The sequence below is a fragment of the Pinus tabuliformis genome, chromosome Q, assembly GCF_031772625.1.
Source record: "Pinus tabuliformis cultivar Carrire ecotype Pingquan chromosome Q, CPIR1, whole genome shotgun sequence".
NCBI lineage: Eukaryota > Viridiplantae > Streptophyta > Pinopsida > Pinales > Pinaceae > Pinus > Pinus tabuliformis.
Window position 1 is genome coordinate 809,066,672 of NC_142296.1, and position 20,589 is coordinate 809,087,260.

Below are 20,589 nucleotides of genomic sequence, written 5' to 3' on the forward strand. Positions count from 1 at the left end.
TTTTAAAACCCTTCCTTAGAAAATTTGTGTTAGTATTTTTTGATGATATACTAATCTACAACAAGTCTTGGAAGGATCATGTTGAACACGTTGACAAGGTGCTACAACTATTGGAGGATAAACAATTATATGCAAAAAGATCCAAATGTTTCTTTGGAGTACAAGAGGTGGAATATCTAGGTCATATTGTATCTCATGAAGGAGTTAAGGTAGACCCTAGCAAAATTAAAGCCATTAAGGAACCGGAAATCCCCACATCCATAAAGCATTTGCAAGGATTTCTCGAGTTGACAGGGTATTATCGCAAGTTTGTTAAGAATTATGGGAAAATAGCAGCACCCATAACAACATTGTTGAAGAAAGATGCATTTTCATGGACTCCAGAAGCAACAAAGGCCTTCGAATATCTTAAAGAGGCAATGTGCCAAGCACCGGTCTTAGCTACACTAGACTTCACAAAAACCTTTGTTGTGGAATGTGATGCTTCCGGAAATGGAATTGGTGTTGTTTTAATGCAAAATGAAAGACCCATTGCTTTTGAAAGTCGTCCAATCAAGGGAAATTATTTACACAAAGCTATTTATGAGAAGAAAATTTTGGCAATACTACATGCACTTAAGAAATGGCGACCCTACCTATAAGATTCCTAATTAGCCATGGCTAATTGGAATATTCGATTTTGCCCAATTTTTGCCTTCTATAGTTATTTATAAATAAAAAAGTGAGGAGGGACTTAACTCACTTTAAGAATAAAAAGTCACTTCCTAGTAGCACAACGTTGTGACTGAAGGAGGAGCCAAGGGGGACGCAGAAATGGGGCCCACACAGACACATGGAGGGGCTGCGCAGGAGGGAAGGACACATGGCAAGAGGGGAATCACGCAGGAGAAGGTGAGCCTAGGGATTGTGAGAGGCAGAGGCTATAAAATAGAGAGGAGCCCCCTCATTTTGGATCATTCAATTATGTGCATTTTGAGCTAGTCGTTTCGACTTCTAAACAGGCTGGCTGTTTAGCTAGTCTGCAACACTGTTTAGTTTGTTCGAAGATCTCACCCTTAGCCCCAGGGGACTTCGATTGCCTGCTCGAGCAAGGTATTTCCATCGGTATTTCAACAGTAGTTTTATTAGCATTTCAACAGCAGTTTTGTTAGCGTTTTGGAGTATTGCGCAGCACTTGGAGAGGGACGCAGTTCTTTTTGGTGGTAGTGTTAGATTGGGGTTTGCAGGTGGATTTATGCTGGGTGTTGAGCAGGGATCCAGATCTTGTCTCATTGGAGGATTTTTGGCAGGTTTCAGGGAGAATTTAGAGGGGTTTTCTTCAGTGGCAGTGCAGGGCATTGAGGAACTGCACAGAACCCCAAGGGGGTGTTTTTCGGGCATCGGCCATTCCAGGAAAGCTTTCTAGGTTTTTCTGGGTTTCTTGAGTAGAGCCCGAATCCAAAGTTTCAGCTTTTTCCGAGGAGGGGAGCAGGCCCAGATCATCATTTTTCCTAGCAGCAGCAGCAGCGTCCACGCAAAGAGCCCATTCTTGTCATTCTGAGAGTATTTCTTCACTTGCCTTGTGCAAGTCGAGGTGCCATCTGTCTGATCACCTCTCGTACTCATTTTATTGCTCAGTATAATAAAATGGCTTAGCATTTTCTTGCTGCATTTCTTGTGTATCTGCTTATATTTCCGGTTTACATTATTATATGTTGTTCCACTGTTATTTTATCATTTCTGGGTTATTATATCATTTGCACATATTTGGTTGGAGTTTTTGCTGGGGTTTGAGGAATATTCTGGGTTAGGAATATTACAGTGGTATCAGAGCATAGATCTGGCTCAGCTTGTGGAGCTGGCAATCTATGACACCAGGGGAAAAACCCTACATTTGTTACAGAGGTAGGAAGTACAGAGACACTGGACGTAGGTTGGAGAATACCTACGAGGAGGGAGACTGTGTTCCTGTGGTGAACGGAGAACAGGAGGAGCCTGTGGTAGATGCAGAACAGAGAAAGCCAGTAGTGGACGCAGAACAGATGGCCGACAAGGACGGGAAGAGATTTGTGGATATGCTCCTCAAATCAGTACAGGATCTGTCGAGGCAGATTGAGGTGATGGGGCAGAGATTCACGGCAGTAGAGGCCAGACAGCGTGAGAGCCCATGAGTTTTTCAGATTGGTGAGGGATCAGGTGCATCCCATCACTTACCAGAGCAGTGTGATACTGCGCAGCAGGTGGCCTCACATGCCCCTACACGTTGTACCATGCCCACTTTCTTAGGAGCAGACACGGGGGCTGTAGCTCAGCAGGAGGCAGAGCCCGGGCATATGGGCAATTATTTTGCAGAGTACCAGGCCTATGGGCAGGAGTTCAGGGAAGCCCTCTCATTCAGAGATTTTGTTCAGCTCTAGCGGGATGGCAGACACCGCGACCATCACAGAGGGTACCAGCATTACCATGAGGGCGACACCCACCATGCAGTGAGTAGATTCCACTTGCCTACGTTTGATGGCTCATCAAACAGTTCAGCAAAGTCTTGGGTGGAGAAGCTGGACATTTATTCCAGCTTAACTAGATGTCGGAGGCAGAAGCCATCAAGGTGGCAACATTGCATTTGGATGGCGAGGCCCAGGATTGGTGGTTTCATGGGATGGTTACACTAGGACACTCCACAGTGACGACATATGCCGAGTTTACCAAGAGATTGATGGAGCGATTTGATCAGAGGGATCCAGAGCAGCATTTCGTTGAGCTGACGAGGCTCAAACAGACAGGGAGCCCAGAGACCTACATTGCAGATTTCTTGAGGGTCTCCGTGATGGTGCCAAACCTATCCACGGCACGGAGGGTCTATATGTATGTTGAGGGGTTAGCAGAGCCACTTTGAGGTTTAGTCCAATCCACTAAACCAGCCACACTCCAGGGCGCTATCAACATGACCCGAGACTTACAGGATGTCTTACCCAGGACCTGGACACCTTACTCCCAGAGACAGACTTTTTAGTCTAAGGGGAAGGATGTGAGGATTCCTCCTCCAAAGGGGAATCCAGGACGAGCACAGCTTGACGACGATGCCAGGAGGGAGCTGAAGAAGAAGCGGTTGTGCTTCACCTGTTAGGAGCCATGGGCACCAAGACATAGATGTGCTGCTGGCAAAGCACGTTTTATCGAGGTCTTGTACTAGAGCAGTGGAGAAGAGAATGACGAGGAGGATGTGGAGGCAGGAGATAGTCATGCCATACAGGGACCTTTGCCACCTCCACCACCAGCAGCAGGTGGTGCATCTTTTTCACCCTCCGGAGGGGCCCTTGCAGCGTTGCGAGGAGTTCCCAAGTATCTGACGCTACGCGTACGAGGGACAGTACGTGGCCAACGCGTATCAGTTTTGGTTAACAGTGGGGCAACCCACAACCTCATCAATGCAAAGATGGTTGAGCAGAGAGGTATTCAGGTAGAGAGCTTCGATGGGTTTTCAGTATTGGTCCCAGGAGATCAGACCATGACGTGTGCTCGTTATGTTCCAAAGCTTTCAGTGACGATGGGCACCTACACATTGACTGACCACTTTTTCGTGGTCGATATTCCGGACACCAACATGATACTGGGTGTTCAGTGGCTTATTACTCTAGGGAAGGTCACGACGGATTGGAAGACCCTAGAGATGGAGTGGGATGATGAGAAGACAGGGAGGCATGAGAAGATATGGGGACAGCACACATACCCGCCTCAGACTATGTCGGCTCATCGGATGGAGGCAGTCTTCTGGAAGGGAGACATAGAGTGGGCAGTGGAGCTGCGTGCATCAGAGGCAGGGACTACAGGGTAGACGGTACATCCAGAGATCCAGTCCATCCTTGATCGGTATGCCATAGTGTTTGGAGAGATTCCACCAGAACAGCCACCGGATCGGGGGTTTGAGCACACTATCAAGCTTGAGCAGGGCATCCAAGCAGTGAATGTGATCATCACCCCCTATAGGCACCCCAAGGCCTATCGGGACGAGATTGAGAGGGCTATCTAGGAGTTGTTGGCTCTTGGGCACATTCGACCAAGCACGAGTCCTTTTTCTTCTTCTGTGGTGTTGGTGAAGAAGAAGGATGGTACATTAAGGATGTGCATTGACTACAGGGCCCTGAACAAAAAGACCCTAAAGAACAGGTACCCCATACCTAGGATCGATGAGTTAATGGACGAGTTGAGGGGAGCACGATTCTTCTCAAAGATTGATTTGAGATCTGGGTACCATCAGATTCACGTGAGGGAGCAGGACATTCCCAAGACCGCCTTCAGGTGTCACTATGGGCACTTTAAGTTCTTGGTGATGCCCTTTGGGCTAACCAATGCCCCCGCTACATTTCAATCCTGCATAAATCACATCTTCCGCAGTCACTTGAGGAAGTTTGTGTTGGTATTCTTTGACGATATCCTCATTTACAACAGGACTTGGGAAGAGCATCTCCAGCACATTGAGACAGTGTTGCGCATCTTGCAAGAGCAGCAGTTCTACGCCAAGCTCTCCAAGTGCGAGTTTGGGTTGACGGAGATGTTGTACTTGGGACACATCATAGGAGTGGACAGAGTGAGAGTCCACGGGGAGAAGATCAGGGCCATCAGAGAATGGTCGGAGCCGAGAAATGTGACGGAACTTCGAGGATTCATTGGCATTTGTACTTACTACCGGAAGTTCGTCAAAGGTTTCTCACAGCTTGTTGCACCCCTAACAGATTTGACGAGGAAGGGGGCTTTCAGTTGGTGAGATACAGCGCAGCGAGCCTTTGACAGGCTCAAGGAGGTTATGAGCAGTTGCCCAGTGCGCGACCCGTTGAGCAGATTTTGCCAGATTTGACCAGTTCAGGCCAGAAAACGCAGATTTGACTCTTTTTGACTTTTTGAGGTTAATGATGGTCCTCATGGATGTAATTGTGACATTTTTTGGATACTTTTACTCTTGTTTAACACTTCTAGAAGATTTATGCATGTAAAGGGTAAAAATTGAATGTATGAACTGGTTTCCAAGTTTATAGAGGCAAGTTGTTTTGACTGCCTATTTTGTAGTGCTTAGTTTAGAAGTGGTTCAAACAGCTCCTAGGATAGTGAGCTCGACCCATGGAGGCAGGGAAAGAGGTTAGATCATCTATATTATGTACTTTCTTGCTCATTTTCATGGTTGGACTCTTGAGGGAGAAGCTATCATTGTATTATTTCACTGTATCTCTACAATTTTTGGCTAAGGAAGACCAGGGTTTTGCAGTCATCTTTGGGATTCTTGTGGACTCATGTGTTGATGGTGTGTTTCTTCATGTTCTTGTAAGCTTTGTTATGTGATTCATTTCCTTTCTTTACTGCTGCACATTAAACAAATGAAGTGTTAAAGTATGAATTCATGCTAGCCATGCTCTGCTTTTAAATTTGTTTAGTTTCAATGTTTTCTACTGTCTAAAGGGAATTCAAAGTCATTGTTTGCTCTCTTTAGCTCCTCATCTTTCATTCCTGATCATCCACCTCAGTTAAAGGCATCAACGTTGTCTCCTACCTCGCCCCAAGGAACCCCCTGCAGAAGCTGTGTCAAATCCCCGCACCCAAAATTGCCATCCCCTCAATTTGCCACCAAAAACCCTAAAAACCCCAAATCAACCTTTTGAATCAGTTTACTAGCCTAATATCAGTGTTACCTTGTTGGTCATCTCATCCCATTGAAGATCTACCGAGATAGACCGGAGAGAGCCTTCTCCTGCCCCGTAGGGCTAGCTACGAGGCTAAATGGTTTGATGTAGCCTTGAGGTTTACCTTTCTCAGCCTGAGGTGAAATTTCAAGCGCTAACATACTGGCGACCATACTGGGGAGAACATCTAATCCTTTGCTCATTGACATGTTATTTCATAGGTCTTAGACGGAGCCTGAAGTTATGCCAGGTAGCCTTCGAAAACGCTCTTGTTTTACATCAGCGCAAGTAGATAAACGCTGCTTCAGTCAATCTCCGTGAGCTTGTGAACATAGCGCTTCATTGACATCCTATCCCAGTGTAATTGTTAACTCTAAGCCGTGGATGATAGGTTGAGAGTTTTCACAGGCTGAATGCTTTTTCTTTCCTAGTCATTTTGAGAAAACAAGCTGGCTACAGATCCTAAAACCATTTTCAGATCTCATTCATGCCCAGTTATTTTTTATTATCTTGAAGATTTAGATTTTGACGAAAGCTTTGAGTTGTCTCTGTTTAAAGCTAAGTCTGAAAGTGCGCTCGATTCTCTAGTTCTTGACCCTGATTTTGCAGCTGCTATTGAGTTTGAGAGACATAATAAATTGGTTGAAAATTTCATCTTAAGACATCTTCAGTCACGTATTCAAGCTACTACCCTTGCTGATTTTGTTGAGAATATTTCTGATCACATTGGATCAACTATCACGGCTCACGAAGAAGCTTATCCTCCTTATGTTTCAGTTTCACCTATAATCACCTATCCCGAATCAGCAGTCGGTTCTCCTCCTTCTTCTCCTGCTCCTCCGACTCCCCCAACTCCACAAACTACACCTCCTTTTGTTATAATCCCTGCTATCACAGCTCCTCCACTTCATACTCATCCTATTCCCCCACCTAGAGCAATGGCTGCCCGGTTTGCCCCATTGGTTTTACCTGCAAATATTCATGATATGCCAGCTGATTACCAAAGTAAAATCCCCATGTTTGATGGCACTCCACAAAGTATTACAGCTCAGCAACATATCGACAAGATGACCACATTTTTTGATCTATATGAGTTAGATGAAGAAGATGTTACCATGCGGTTATTCGTGCAAACATTTGCAGGTGAAGTTAGAAAATGGTTCAGAGGATTGACAGCTAACAGCATTACTACTTTGGAAGCACTTCAGAATCAGTTTTTAGATCGGTGGGAAATCAGAAAGGATCCGCTTCAAATTAATGCTGAATACAACAACCTCAAGCATAATCCGGGTGAGTCTGTTCAAGATTACATAATCAGATTCAATACAGTTTATAATGCTATTCCCGACGATTTGAGGCCATCTAGAAAATCAACACTTCTTAAGTTCCCGGATGGTTTTGATCCGGAGATGGCTTATTCATTAAGAGACAGAGATCCACCTACATTGGAGGAAATGCAGAAAATTGCTGTCAGCGTTGAGGCAAATTTGAATGATAAAAGAGCAAGGATGAAGGTAGAAAAGCGAGTCACAATTAAGGAGGAAGCATCCACTTCAAATCAGTTACATCGTGATGTTGAACAGATAAAGAGGGCACTTGAAAAGATTACTCTTGACAAGCCGGAGCCTCAGATTCGTAATCCTAATTTCAGAGGTCAACAACAACAACAATATAGGATCAAGCAGCGCGAAACAAAGGCACAAGACACAACAGTTCAGCAGCAAATGAAACCTCCTTTTCAAGAGAATTTTGTTAGCCAAGAATCTGAAGATGAAGGTGATAATGTTGGCGAGGAAAATCATTTCTTCTCTCCTGATGATATGCCCACATATATTACGGAAGAAGATGAGTTGGTGAGTAATTCTGTCTTTCCCCAAGATGAGCATTATATTTTGTCAAATGATACAATACTTGAAGAAGAATCTGAAGAATATCAAAGAGGGTACTTAAATGCTTTATCAGCTCAGCAAGGACAGCAAAGGCAATTGAGAAGCCGAGCTATTCCAATAAATCTCGTGCAAAAAAGGAAAGAAATTGCAGCAAAGAATGATTTGGTTTCCTCAAAAGGTAAAGATATAGTCGGTTCATCAACAACTCAAACATCACCAGCAACAAAGATAGATCAGCCATCAAATGCACCGAAGGATAAAACTGAAAAAAGAGATAATCCGGCAAAAGAAGGTGAGAAGCTTCCAGTTTTCAGTTTGGAGAATGAGATTGCAAAATTGAAGATATCTATTCCTTTGACGGAGGTCATGAAGAACACCACTTACCGAGGCCAAATTTCCAAGTTGCTGAATTTTGATCCAATGCTAGACATGGTGAATGTACAAGATGATCAGCCGGAGTTGATCTTTGGGCCAGCTTTAAATGGTGAGTCTCCCGAAAGTGATATTCCTCCATTTTATATCAGTTTGCGTTTGCATGAGTTTGTGTTGCACAATGCCATGTTTGACTCGGGAGCTTCACATAATTTGATGCCAAAAACAATCATGGAGAAGCTGGGACTGGACATCACAAGGAAGTATCATGATCTGTATTCGTTTGATTCCAGCCGGGTAAGATGTATTGGCTTGATCAAAGACTTAGTAGTGAGTCTAGATCAAATTCCAGCGAAGAATGTTTTGATGGATGTGGTGGTGGCGGATATTCCTCCACGGTTTGGCATGTTGTTGTCTAGATCATGGGGAGCTAAACTCAAAGGTACAATTCAGCTTGATTTTTCATATGCTACAATTCCAGTTTTCGGTCAAATGAGGAAGTTATATCGGGAACAAAAAATGAAATACATGATCACTAGTAAGGAAAAGCCCGTAAATCATCCTGTAAATTATGTACAAACAGATTTAGAATCTTTTGTTTTGTTTGCGGAAAATTTCAATGAGGTAGATAGTCAGTTAGTTCAAGTAGAAGATATACCAGATATTTCAGAAAATTTCAGGGAAGTTTTGAGAAAGGAAAGTGAAGAAAGGTCTGCTGTCATAAGGCCAATTGCAGAAATAAATGGGCAGCAAGCAGAACATGAATCAAAATCAGATTTTCAGCACTTAGAAGATGATGAGGATGGTCTTTGGACCATGGATTTTGACGGTGCAGTAGGCAGCGATGGCGCTGGTATAGGTGTGTGGATCCGAAGCCCATTCTCAGCCCAAGATCAAGTTCCAAGCAAGGTATGGGTATGTTCTTATAAATTGGCATTTGATTGTTCAAATAATGAGGTGGAATACGAAGCTCTTATTGCTGGTCTGAAAATCCTTCGGAAGTTGAAGGCAAAGAAGATAGCGGTATATGGCGACTCCGAATTAGTTATCAAGCAAGTGAAAGGTGAATTTCAGGCCAAACATCCTCGCATGAGAGCATATAGGAATGCTGTTTTGGATATTTTAAAGAGGTTTTCTGAACATACTTTGACATGTGTGCCCCGGATTCAAAATGGTGTTGCGGATGCATTGGCTAAGGCAGCAAATAATCTGAAAATACCCATGAATTCCAGCAATAAGTTTGAAATATATGTGAAGCATCGCCCTACAGTTCCAGATAATCAAAGGTGTTGGCAGGTTTTCCAAGATGACAAAGAAATCAAAGATTTTCTGCAAGTTGAGGGTAAATTCGAAGATATTTCGATAGACACGGAAGCTGAAGGAGTAAATCAGATGGAGGTGTTGCAGCTCAAGGACAATTACATCCCTAAAGGATTGATTCCTTTGGAAGAATTGTTCGATCAAGATGATGTGGCCCACAAGCCAACTTTGAGGCCAACGGACGAAGGAGTTGAAGATGTGAACCTTGGGACAACTGTGAATCCAAAGATGGTGAAGCTTTCAAAAGCATTGCCGCCTAAGGTAAAGCAAGAGTATATCAGATTATTGTCTCTGTATTCTAATGTTTTTGCATGGGACTATTCAGATTTGAAAACTTATGACATAAGCATTATTCAGCATACCATACCCATAAAGCCAAATCAAAAGCCTTTCCGGCAAAAGTTGAGAAGAATTAATCCTAAATTGCTGCCATTGATTGAGAAGGAAGTCAACAGGTTGTATAAGTCTGGAATCATAGTGCCAATCCGGTTTTCCGATTGGATCTCAAACTTGGTGCCCGTGAGGAAGAAAATCGGTGAGATTCGCTTGTGTATAAACTTCAGAAATCTGAACAAGGTGTCATTAAAGGACAATTATCCGCTACCCAAGATGGACCACATATTGCAGCGGGTTGTGGGGGCATCTAGAATGTCATTGCTTGATGGTTACTCCGGATATAATCAGATTTTGGTGCACGAAGATGACCGTGACAAGACAGCATTTACTACTCCATGGGGTACATTTCATTATGCCAAGATGTCGTTTGGATTGAAGAACGCGGGTGCCACATTTCAGCGTGCAATGGACATGGCCTTTGCAAATGAGAAAGATGTCTTTTTGGTTGTTTATCTTGATGATCTGACCGTGTTTTCTAAATCAGATGAAGAGCATTTGTTTCATTTGACTAAGGTGTTTCAAAAGTGCAGAAAATATGGCATCTCATTGAATCCGAAAAAGAGTCTTTTTGCTATGAGCGAAGGCAAGCTGCTGGGCCATATCATTTCTAAAGACGGCATTCGTATAGATCCTGCACGAGTAAAAGCAATTCAGCAAGTGGAGCAGCCACGTAGCAAGGAAGAAATTCAGTCCTTCAATGGTAAATTGAATTTTCTGCGTCGTTTCATTCCCAATCTTGCTGAACATCTTAGAGAGATAACAAATATGCTAAAGAAGGACAACGAGCTCAAATGGACTGAAGAGGCGGTGAAATCTTTTAATTTGATAAAGGTAATCTTATCTTCAGCCCCAACCTTGATCAGCCCAGATTATACACAGGATTTCATTTTGTTTTCATTTGCCTCTGAGCATACATTGGCAGCCGTGTTAATGCAAAAGAGAGATGGAGATGAGAGGCCCATAGCTTTTTTCAGCCGCATCATAAGAGACGGAGCGCTGAATTATAATATCATTGAGAAGAAAGCATTGGCGCTGATTAAAGCTTTGAAAGATTTCCGGGTTTACATATTGAATTTTCATATTTTAGCATATGTTCCTAATGCAGCTGTGAAGGATGTTTTAGTACAAACGGAACCGGAAGGAAGAAGGGGTAAGTGGATCGCTGCACTATTAGAATATGATGTAGAAATTAAGCCTACCAAGATGGTTAGAGGTCAAGGTCTTGCTAAGTTGATGGCTGAAGCAAACCTTCACGTCCTTGATATCAATTTGATTGCTGCCTTGTCTGATGAAGATGAAGAAAATTCAGTTCTACAGGTGTCCGATATCTTTGTGTCTTCTCCTTAGTATGCTGATATAGTTTATGTGCTTCAAAACTTATCTTCACCTCCTAGAATGCCTAGAAACAAAGCTAGAACATTGAAGCTAAAGGCTGCCAAATTTTGCATTATCAAATCTGCACTTTATTGGAAAGATCCCGGTGGCATCTTGCTGAACTGTTTGGTCGAAGAGGAAGCAAAAACAACAGTAGATGATTTCCATAAAGGTGACTGTGGGGGTCACTTATTTTGGAAGACCACGGCTAATAAGATCTTGAGAGCTGGTTTTTATTGGCCTTTTTATTTTTTGATGTGTATAAAGCGGTAAAGAGCTGTCATGAATGTCAAAATTTTCAAGGAAAACAGAAATTACAGTCGTTGCCTCTCAAGACGGTTGAAATCAGCGCACCATTTCAGCAGTGGGGCTTGGATTTTATTGGCGAAATCCACCCAGCATCTTCCGGGCAGCATCGATGGATCTTGACCGCCACAGATTACTTCACAAAGTGGATTGAAGCCATTCCCACCCGGCAGGCTACTGATTCGGTAATTATTTCTTTTCTTGAAAATAATATCTTGTCACGTTTCGGCTGTCCACAAAAGTTGATTACAGACAACGCAGCAGCATTCAAATCGAAGAAGTTGGTTGATTTTTGCTATAAATATAACATCAGCTTGGGGCATTCAACCGCTTACCATCCGCAAGGTAATGAGCTGGCTGAATCTTCAAACAAATCTCTAGTGAACATTATAAAGAAATTGCTGGAAATAAATAAGAAGAGCTGGCACAAGAAGTTAATAAATGCACTATGGGCTGATCGGGTAAGTCAAAAGAAGTCAATTGGTATGTCACCTTTTGAACTTGTTTATGGAGTAGATGCAGTGTTTCCTACTTCACTTAGTGTCCCAGTAGCCAAGTTGTTTCAAGAAGCTAGTGGTGAGGAGGATCCTATGCAACGACGGATCAGTCAAATGATTCATTTACAATAGACACGAGAAGAGGTTCACCAGAATTCCCTTAAGTTGCAGGAGCGCATAAAGAAAATCTATGACAAAAAGGCCAAAGCAGATGAGTTTCAGATTGATGATGTTGTGTTACGGTGGGATGCCCGCAATGAAGATAAAGGGAAGCATGGAAAATTTGACAACTTATGGAAGGGTCCTTACAAAATTGCAGCATATCGTGGTCCAAATGCTTTTCTTCTCAAAGAAATGAACGGTGATGAATGTCTTGGTGGGTCAGTGAATGGCCGGCTGCTCAAAAGGTATCATGCTTAAGCATTTCCTGCTCTAATCACTCTCATTGTAAATACCATTTCATTTTCTTTCTGCAGCAAGTGTGAAGTTGATTTCCCATCTTCAGTTTGGGGCCCGCGGTGAAGGCTATAATTCTGAAAATGGTGATTAGTTGGTGTGAGTTTTACAAGTTGTTTCATGTCAGTTCATTTTCTGCATAGAGTAAGTGAGTTAGTGTCCAAGTTAGTCTAGAATTTCAGTCAATTGTCCAAGTCAAATAAAGTTGTTTTCAAGTTGGTCACATGTGAATAAGTTGACTCCATTGCCCAATGAAAAAAGCACTGGTCTGCTCTCCCAGAGGTCTGAGGTTCTTGGTACGTCCAAGGAGCTACCATCCCCATTGGAGCCAATGTTAGTGTCGGTCTTGAAAGCCCTCCATCAGTGATCAAAGCTCTTTGCGTTTGCATTAGTAGGTGTCTCATCAGTGTCAAATTTTGCATCCCGTTAGGCATGCCATAACCCTGATGGAGGAGCTGGTTTATTTATACCCCTCTTGGTTTTGCTGGATCAAGTCATATCAGTCATTAAGCTCTTTCAAGCTTGTCTTGTTTTGTCTTAAGGTCAAAGGTCCTAGGTCTAGGGTTTTGGTCATTTATCCCTGCAAGGTCATGTCTTTGAAAGTCCTTGAGTGCCCAACAAGCCAGAGGGAGGATTGTAAACATGTTTCTTTGATATTTTCATCATGTACAGTTCATTTTTAACCTTGCATTTAAAAACTTTGTTTTTAAAGCCAAGGTCATGTTAAATTTTTGTAAAAAGAATGAAATTCCAAAAAGTCTTCAAAAGGGCAGCAGTAACCCTGGTCCCCTTGCCAAAGTCCCTCAGATGATCTACCTGCAAAAAGAATCAAGTCAAAGCACTTAATGAGTCAAATTCAGGATAAAGGAAACCAAAAATCAGTGTTATAAAGTTTCAAAAGAAAAAACATTAGAAAGTGGGTTTGTAAATGAAATTTTTTCAAATGAGACCTATAAAAGCCCAAATTCCCTCCTTTCACTCTCATTTTGCATTCTAACGCTTGCAAAAGAGATAGAGAGAGTGATTGAGAGAAAGGAGCAAAATTACAGCGATTTCGGGCAGTAGAGAGGGGCGCGACCCGTCGAGAGAGGTGCGCGACCTGTTGGGTGGTGCGCGACCCGTCCAGAGCCCTTCTGCAGTTCAAAAAATCAACGTGCGCGACCCGTTGGGAGGGGCGCGACCCGTTGGGTGGCCTGCGCGACCCGTTGAACCGCTTGGCTGCAAACTTCAAAAAATTTCCCTAATCTTCTTCCAAATCACCGAATTTGCTCGAGGTAGGTGCTCTAAACATGGATTAATTGCTGTTATGAATGGTGGATGTCATGGGCATGCTTTTATGATCAAAATTTTGCAAGTAAAAGGACATTATATGGCTGCAATGTTCATGACCAAATTGTGCTAGGGTTTGTGTTGTTTCAAGTTACTTTTCCCTTTGGTTGGCTTCCCTCCTTTCCCTATCACTAACATTTATATGTCATCTCTTTTCCCATTTTATTTTATAAATGAAATGCAAATCTTTCCTTATCCCTAGCCATTAAAAATGAAAACCCTACCCCTTTCCCAAAGCATAAAAAAAAACAAAAATTCAAAACCCTAATTCCCCTCTACCATATGCATGTGCAAAATAACAAAAACTGTTGGTAAACATGTCAGCATGTTTTGTGCATGATTTCCCTTTTTCCCCTATTAAACATGTATACATATATTCCCATGTTTACTTTCATGCATGTTTTTCCCATATGCAATAATCTTTGCAAATGATTTCCCTATTACAAATATGTGTTCTAATATGCATAATGATTTGCAAAATTTCCCTTGAAATTCCCTGTTATCTTTATATATTCCCATTCCTTGTTAAAAGATCCCTCCCCTAACATTTCCCTCATGTCTTTTTCCCCTTGAAACAGCATAGATTTCAACACTTTTTGCAGGCAGAGACAGCAGTTCAATTTATCCACTTTGCTCCTAAACCATGTCAGAAACCGAAACTTATGAGCAAAGTGATGACCATTCATCATCTACAGAGGTTGAAGTACAGAGGAGGCCTCGTAAGGGTGGTAAGGGTGGACATCATAAGCGAGAGGAGCCCACCTCTTTGGCAGAATTACAGGCTTGTCCCATGGCAGTGACTTGTTTTCAATATATGTCTTGTTATGATTTCTGTGAGAGGATTTCTCGGATTCAGCACCATAGAGAGTTGGCCCGCTTGTTTGTTTTACACCTCCATGATGGACATGTCACTTTGGCAGGGGTGAACTTCACATTGACACCTGAGGTGATCTCACAGGTTACAGGGATACCAAATGTGGGTGAGGTGTGGCCTAAGCGCAGGTTGCTAGATTTTGTTCACTTTGAGCCCTATGTCTGGCCACCATTCGTGAGACTTTTGACGAGTGTTTTTCCATTCAGATTTCTCCGGAGCGAGTATGCTCCCATCATGAGGCTTATTATGCATTATTTTACCTGTGAGGGCAGATTTTCACAGGTGTACTCATATCACATTCGCCTTTTGATGCATTTCACCCGAGTGAGGATGATGAACATCCCGGTCTTCTTGTTTCATAACATTCAGAGGATGGTGCCCATGTTGCAGAAGAAGACCCCGGCCCAGCAGTACAGGAGCTTGTGTCATTATGGTTTGATTCAGCTCATAGTCTCACATCAGTTGACTCAGCAGGGTATCTCATGGGAGGAGTTTATCTCTCGTGAGTTTTTCACAGTGCCACCTCAGCCACATCATGAGGTCATTCATGAGGAGGGAGGACCATCTCAGCAGCCTGATGCTCCGGTCACCCGACATGTCAGCTCCACTCCTCTGGTCACTTATCAGAAAGGCCCGAGGGCCTTATTTGTAGCAGCTAGGCGAGTACTATCTCCACAGCAGGTGGAAGGGGTCTCACCTTCATCTTCAGCTCAGCGAGTGTTATCTCCACATCAGGTGGAAGGGGCCTCGCTTTCTTCACCAGCACAGGTACTACAGAGGGGCAAAGAGCCCATGATTCATGAGGGTCCAGTGATTGATCTTGAGGCCAGTTCTCCTAGCCAAGAGGCGAAGGAGATCATTCAGCATCTCAGGGCTGAAAATGATGTTTTACAGAGGAGACTTGAGGGTGCCCAATGGACTATTACTTACCTGGAGCAGCGGAACAAACAGTTAGAGGAGGAGAAAGCACTTGATGAGCTATGGAGGATTCGTAGCGACCGAGTCTTGAACCGTAGAAGACCCGGTGATCCATTGCCTGCTGACCGAGAGTCAATGCTCATCCAGGAGAATGCCCACTTGGAGAGGCTGTTGGCTAAGGCCAACCAAGAGAAAAAGCTGTTGAGAAACATGAAGAATCACTATTGGGCAAGGATGCATGTATGCAAGGCCAAAATGAAAATGTTCCAAAGGAGGTTGTCCGAGGCTCTTAGGCGGAGGAAGAAGACCAATCCACTCCGTATCTTGGCTGAGGCATCCCTCAAAGATCATGGCACTCACTAGCTCAGCCACAACACAAATCCCAAAAAAAATTGAGAATTTTGGGTAATTTTGGCATTTTTTGGAAATTTACAGGTTTTGGTTCCTCAACGGGTCTCACCCCCGGTGAGACCCTTTGTCATGGCAGCTCCTTTTTGCAAAAACTTAGCATTTCTAGATTTGTCATGCAAAGTTACATATGCTTATGGATGGACTTGAGTTTTTATGGGGTTTTGGGCCTCCAGAAGGTCAAAATACATGCAAAATTTGACTTTCTGCCCCTTTTTTGAGTTGCAGAAGCAATCTTGGGAGAATTGAGTTTTTACTGGGCAAATGAACTCCAAATTCAAAAATTCCAGTTGGGTTGGAAAGTAGACTCGCAGAACTTTCCAACGAGCTATCCTGTACCCAATTCTGACACCTGGAAGTGCCCCAAACAGAGCTCCAAAGTGCACGACCCGTTGAGAAAAGGGGCGCGACCCGTTGAGCAGATTTTGCCAGATTTGACCAGTTCAGCCCAGAAAACGCAGATTTGACTCTTTTTGAGGTTAATGATGGTCCTTATGGATGTAATTGTGACACTTTTTGGATATTTTTACTCTTGTTTAACACTTCTAGAATATTTATGCATGTAAAGGGTAAAAATTGAATGTATGAACTGGTTTCCAAGTTTATAGAGGCAAGTTGTTTTGACTGCCTATTTTGTAGTGCTTAGTTTAGAAGTGGTTCAAACAGCTCCTAGGATAGTGAGCTCGACCCATGGAGGCAGAGAAAGAGGTTAGATCATCTATATTATGTACTTTCTTGCTCATTTTCATGGTTGGACTCTTGAGGGAGAAGCTATCATTGTATTATTTCACTGTATCTCTGCAATTTTTGGCTAAGGAAGACCAGGGTTTTGCAGTCATCTTTGGGATTCTTGTGGACTCATGTGTTGATGGTGTGTTTCTTCATGTTCTTATAAGCTTTGTTATGTGATTCATTTCCTTTCTTTATTGCTGCACATTAAACAAATGAAGTGTTAAAGTATGAATTCATGCTAGCCATGCTCTGCTTTTAAATTTGTTTAGTTTTAATGTTTTCTACTGTCTAAAGGGAGTCATTGTTTGCTCTCTTTAGCTCCTCATCTTTCATTCCTGATCATCCACCTCAGTTAAAGGCATCAACGCTGTCTCCTACCTCGCCCCAAGGAACCCCCTGCAGAAGCTGTGTCAAATCCCCGCACCCAAAATTGCCATCCCCTCAATTTGCCACCAAAAACCCTAAAAACCCCAAATCAACCTTTTGAATCAGTTTACTAGCCTAATATCAGTGTTACCTTGTTGGTCATCTCATCCCATTGAAGATCTACCGAGATAGACCGGAGAGAGCCTTCTCCTGCCCCGTAGGGCTAGCTACGAGGCTAAATGGTTTGATGTAGCCTTGAGGTTTACCTTTCTCAGCCGGAGGTGAAATTTCAAGCGCTAACACAAGGATTCTCTCAAACTGAAATATTCTCATAAGAACAGTCGGATTGATAAGCCATTCTCAAGCATCTTAATCATAACCAACATTGTCAACATAACAATGCCTTGACTAATAAGCTCTATCTCTCCACTAGATTAGAGCACAATGCTAGGAGGTTTTACGTGAGACACCACACTACCTCTCAAGGCACATACCCCATCTATATGTTCACTAGGCATGTCCTTCAAGGACTATTCTTATATTGGATTCCTAATCCTGGAAGAATATCGGTCCTCTTCTACCACTCTTGTCTTGGATACCCTGTCCAATCCTCAAAGAGTTTCAATTCACAAGATTACTTCCTATCTTGGATTCCCAATCCTCGAGGAGTATCAGTCCTAGATGCTTATCCAATCCTCCATTCTCCCTCCTAGTGCCTTTATTAAACTTATGACTGTTAGTCATGGTTTTAGTGCATGACACATGGAGAATATGATGTCTTACATCACTCCCTCTCAAATAGGGAGAGGTTACTTATCCCCTCTTAAGCATAGAGGAGATTCCTTACTTCCTTTCAGCTGGGAAGACATAACTACAAGCTCTTTAGCTTGTCTCAAACTTCATCAATACATTGACTACTAGTTTTTCCATGGAGATCTTCAAGCAGTAGTTGCATGGCTCCTTCTTTCCTTTGCATCTCATCATATTGCGCTTTTACCTTCTTGGATATTATGGAGCTAAATGCTTTCTTAAATCCATGACAGGATTTAGGCCATCAACCTTTCATATCACTTTCCTTTAATCATCATTAGCATAAAAAATGGTATTATATCGAACCAATCAATGTAAATCTAGTCATAGCTTCCTTTGTTTATCAGGAAAGCGATCTTCCTTATCATTGAAACATGATCATCAAGTTATCTTTTGTATTGCTACCTTTCTCTGTCAAGATTGTGTGTACATCTTAGCCATATAATGTTCCAAGGATTACCAAAGTCATCCACTCAATCCATGTATTCTTTGAATTGAGTTCAAACCAAATGATTGTAGATACGTCTACTGTCATGCAACATGTCCTTATAGGTAGCAAAGTCATATTTCAAACTAGATAATCAATATAAAATCATTAATACCAAGCTTACCAATCATGATGGTCCCTTGTCTTCGAGATCAAAATCCCTTCGTATGGTATTTCTTTATACTAAATCATAATCTTTCTCCATGCTATCAACCACCAATCAATGTGTTCATGGAATAAATCAATAAGCAAGCTTCAATAGCTTCTTCCTTGTAGTTGTCATTGTCAACCTTCTTTCTTTCTTCAATAGACCATAATGGATGTTGAACAACATCGTCATATCTAATTGTTCATATGTCATGCGACTATGCATCGAGCAACCATGTAGAAGAGTCCAGTCCTCAAAACATATCATACTCATGCTTTCATTCATTGAGTAACCATTTAGGAGAGTTTTGTCTTTGCTCCATTCTAATCAAGATATATCATGCTCATATTATTGAGCATATTTTTGCAACTAGCTCTTCCTGCAACATACCAATAGACATGAATTCTACTTTCTAGTGAAGAGCAACTAAAAACATGCATGCCTCTTCTTTTCATATAGCCATCTAGTCATCCTTTTTTTTTAATGAGCTTATTTCTATCCTTATCGAAGATAAGTCTTCTTTTCAAGGAAGATAAAGGCTTCAACTATGCCTTTCATACTACGACTTGAACATCTTCATGCTTTCATCCTTCAAGACTATTGTTTCCACACTGAGTGGAATATATATATATATATATATATAGTCCATGTCATAATGATTTCTCCAAATATTGAAGAAACTTCTTTTAATGATGGTTCTTGTTAGAGGATCTTGATGATCCTTTCAGCAAAATGAATACCTCTAACACTATGTTAGAAAATACTTGGATGAATTTGTGATGTGCAAGGTGGTCCAAATCTCTTCATTCTTACCAACTAGATGACTGCTTCCAAAGAAACTTGATTATGTAGACTCTAATTCTTCTACTGTCATATACTTCCTTCTATGATGCCATGCTTCCTTTCATGATGCTACAAAAATCAAGACTCTTATAGAGAATGCAACGATGGATACTACTTTAACTGCTACTTTCTAATAAAAGAAAGACAAATTGAAAATAAACTTGACAGGGGTGGAGTTCCTTCAATAGCAGAGATCCTTAGGATCTTCACTTTTTGGTTTCTTTTTAGGTTCTTCATTTTCTTCGGCTATGTGAGCTCCACTCCTTTCCTTACTCTTATTATTTTTCTTGTTGTCAGGACAATCCCTCTTAAAATGTCCATATTCGTTGCACCCATAGCATTGTATCTTGGACATGTCTTATTTCCCTTTAGACTTTCCAAAGCTCCCTTTCTTCTTCTTAGATTCTGCAGTAAAGGCTTGAGACTTTTCATTTGGTTCGGTGTCATCTTTTGCCTTCAATATTGTTTCTTCCAAGATACATTGAATCCATAGTTCATCAAAGGTAGTAGTATCTTTTCTTGAGTAGACATAGTTACAAAACTGCTCCATTTATGTGGCAAAGCATTTAGTACAAAAGTAGTCATTTATGAATCATAGATGATTTCCCCAAGCCCTTGCAACTAGTCTCTCAATTATGATATCTTCATAATATATGAGGCCATATCTTCATTCTTTGACATCTTTGTTTTATATAGTTGATTCCTCAAGGATATTTATGACCTGGGGTACTAATAGAGTGTAATTTCACCAACTCATCATAGATTAAATATTAATGTACTCAAATTTGCAAAAAGGGAATGCGATGATCCTTTAGAGATTCAATAAGAATCCTTTGTGCCCTCAATTCTCCCTTCTTATATTTTGCTAATTCTTAAGTCTTCTCTTTTTCTAGTTCAGCAATATTGCCAAGAACATAGTCCATTTCATTTTCTATGAGCACCAAATCAATCCTTTTCTTCAATTCTAGAAAGTTTGTTGATCCACTAAGCTTATTGCTTTCCTTGCAAAACGAAGGCATTTAATTTGTAGATTGAGACATGGAAGATAATATGGTACTTACTTGTCAAATGTGTGTCCTTCTAGATGATGCCTTCAACTATCTTGAAGCTTTCAAGAACATTCATGAGATTTCAAAGATGTTATTCAATAGTAAAGAGCCTTCAAGAGAGAGAAAGATAGATGTTCTTCTTAAAGATGATGGAGTGCACTAGAGAGCCTTCAATGAGAGCTTATAGTCTTCTTCCTTATAGGTCAATAGATCCTCTTCCTTATGCCCTTCCTTGTGTCCTTAGAAAATTATTTCCTTTCATAAGAAACCTCCTCTTATGCCAACAAGAATGATCTTCAAATTGCCTTTTCTTCACTTTAGCACTGATACCAAGCTGGCGAATTAAGTACGGTAGCAATTAAAATAA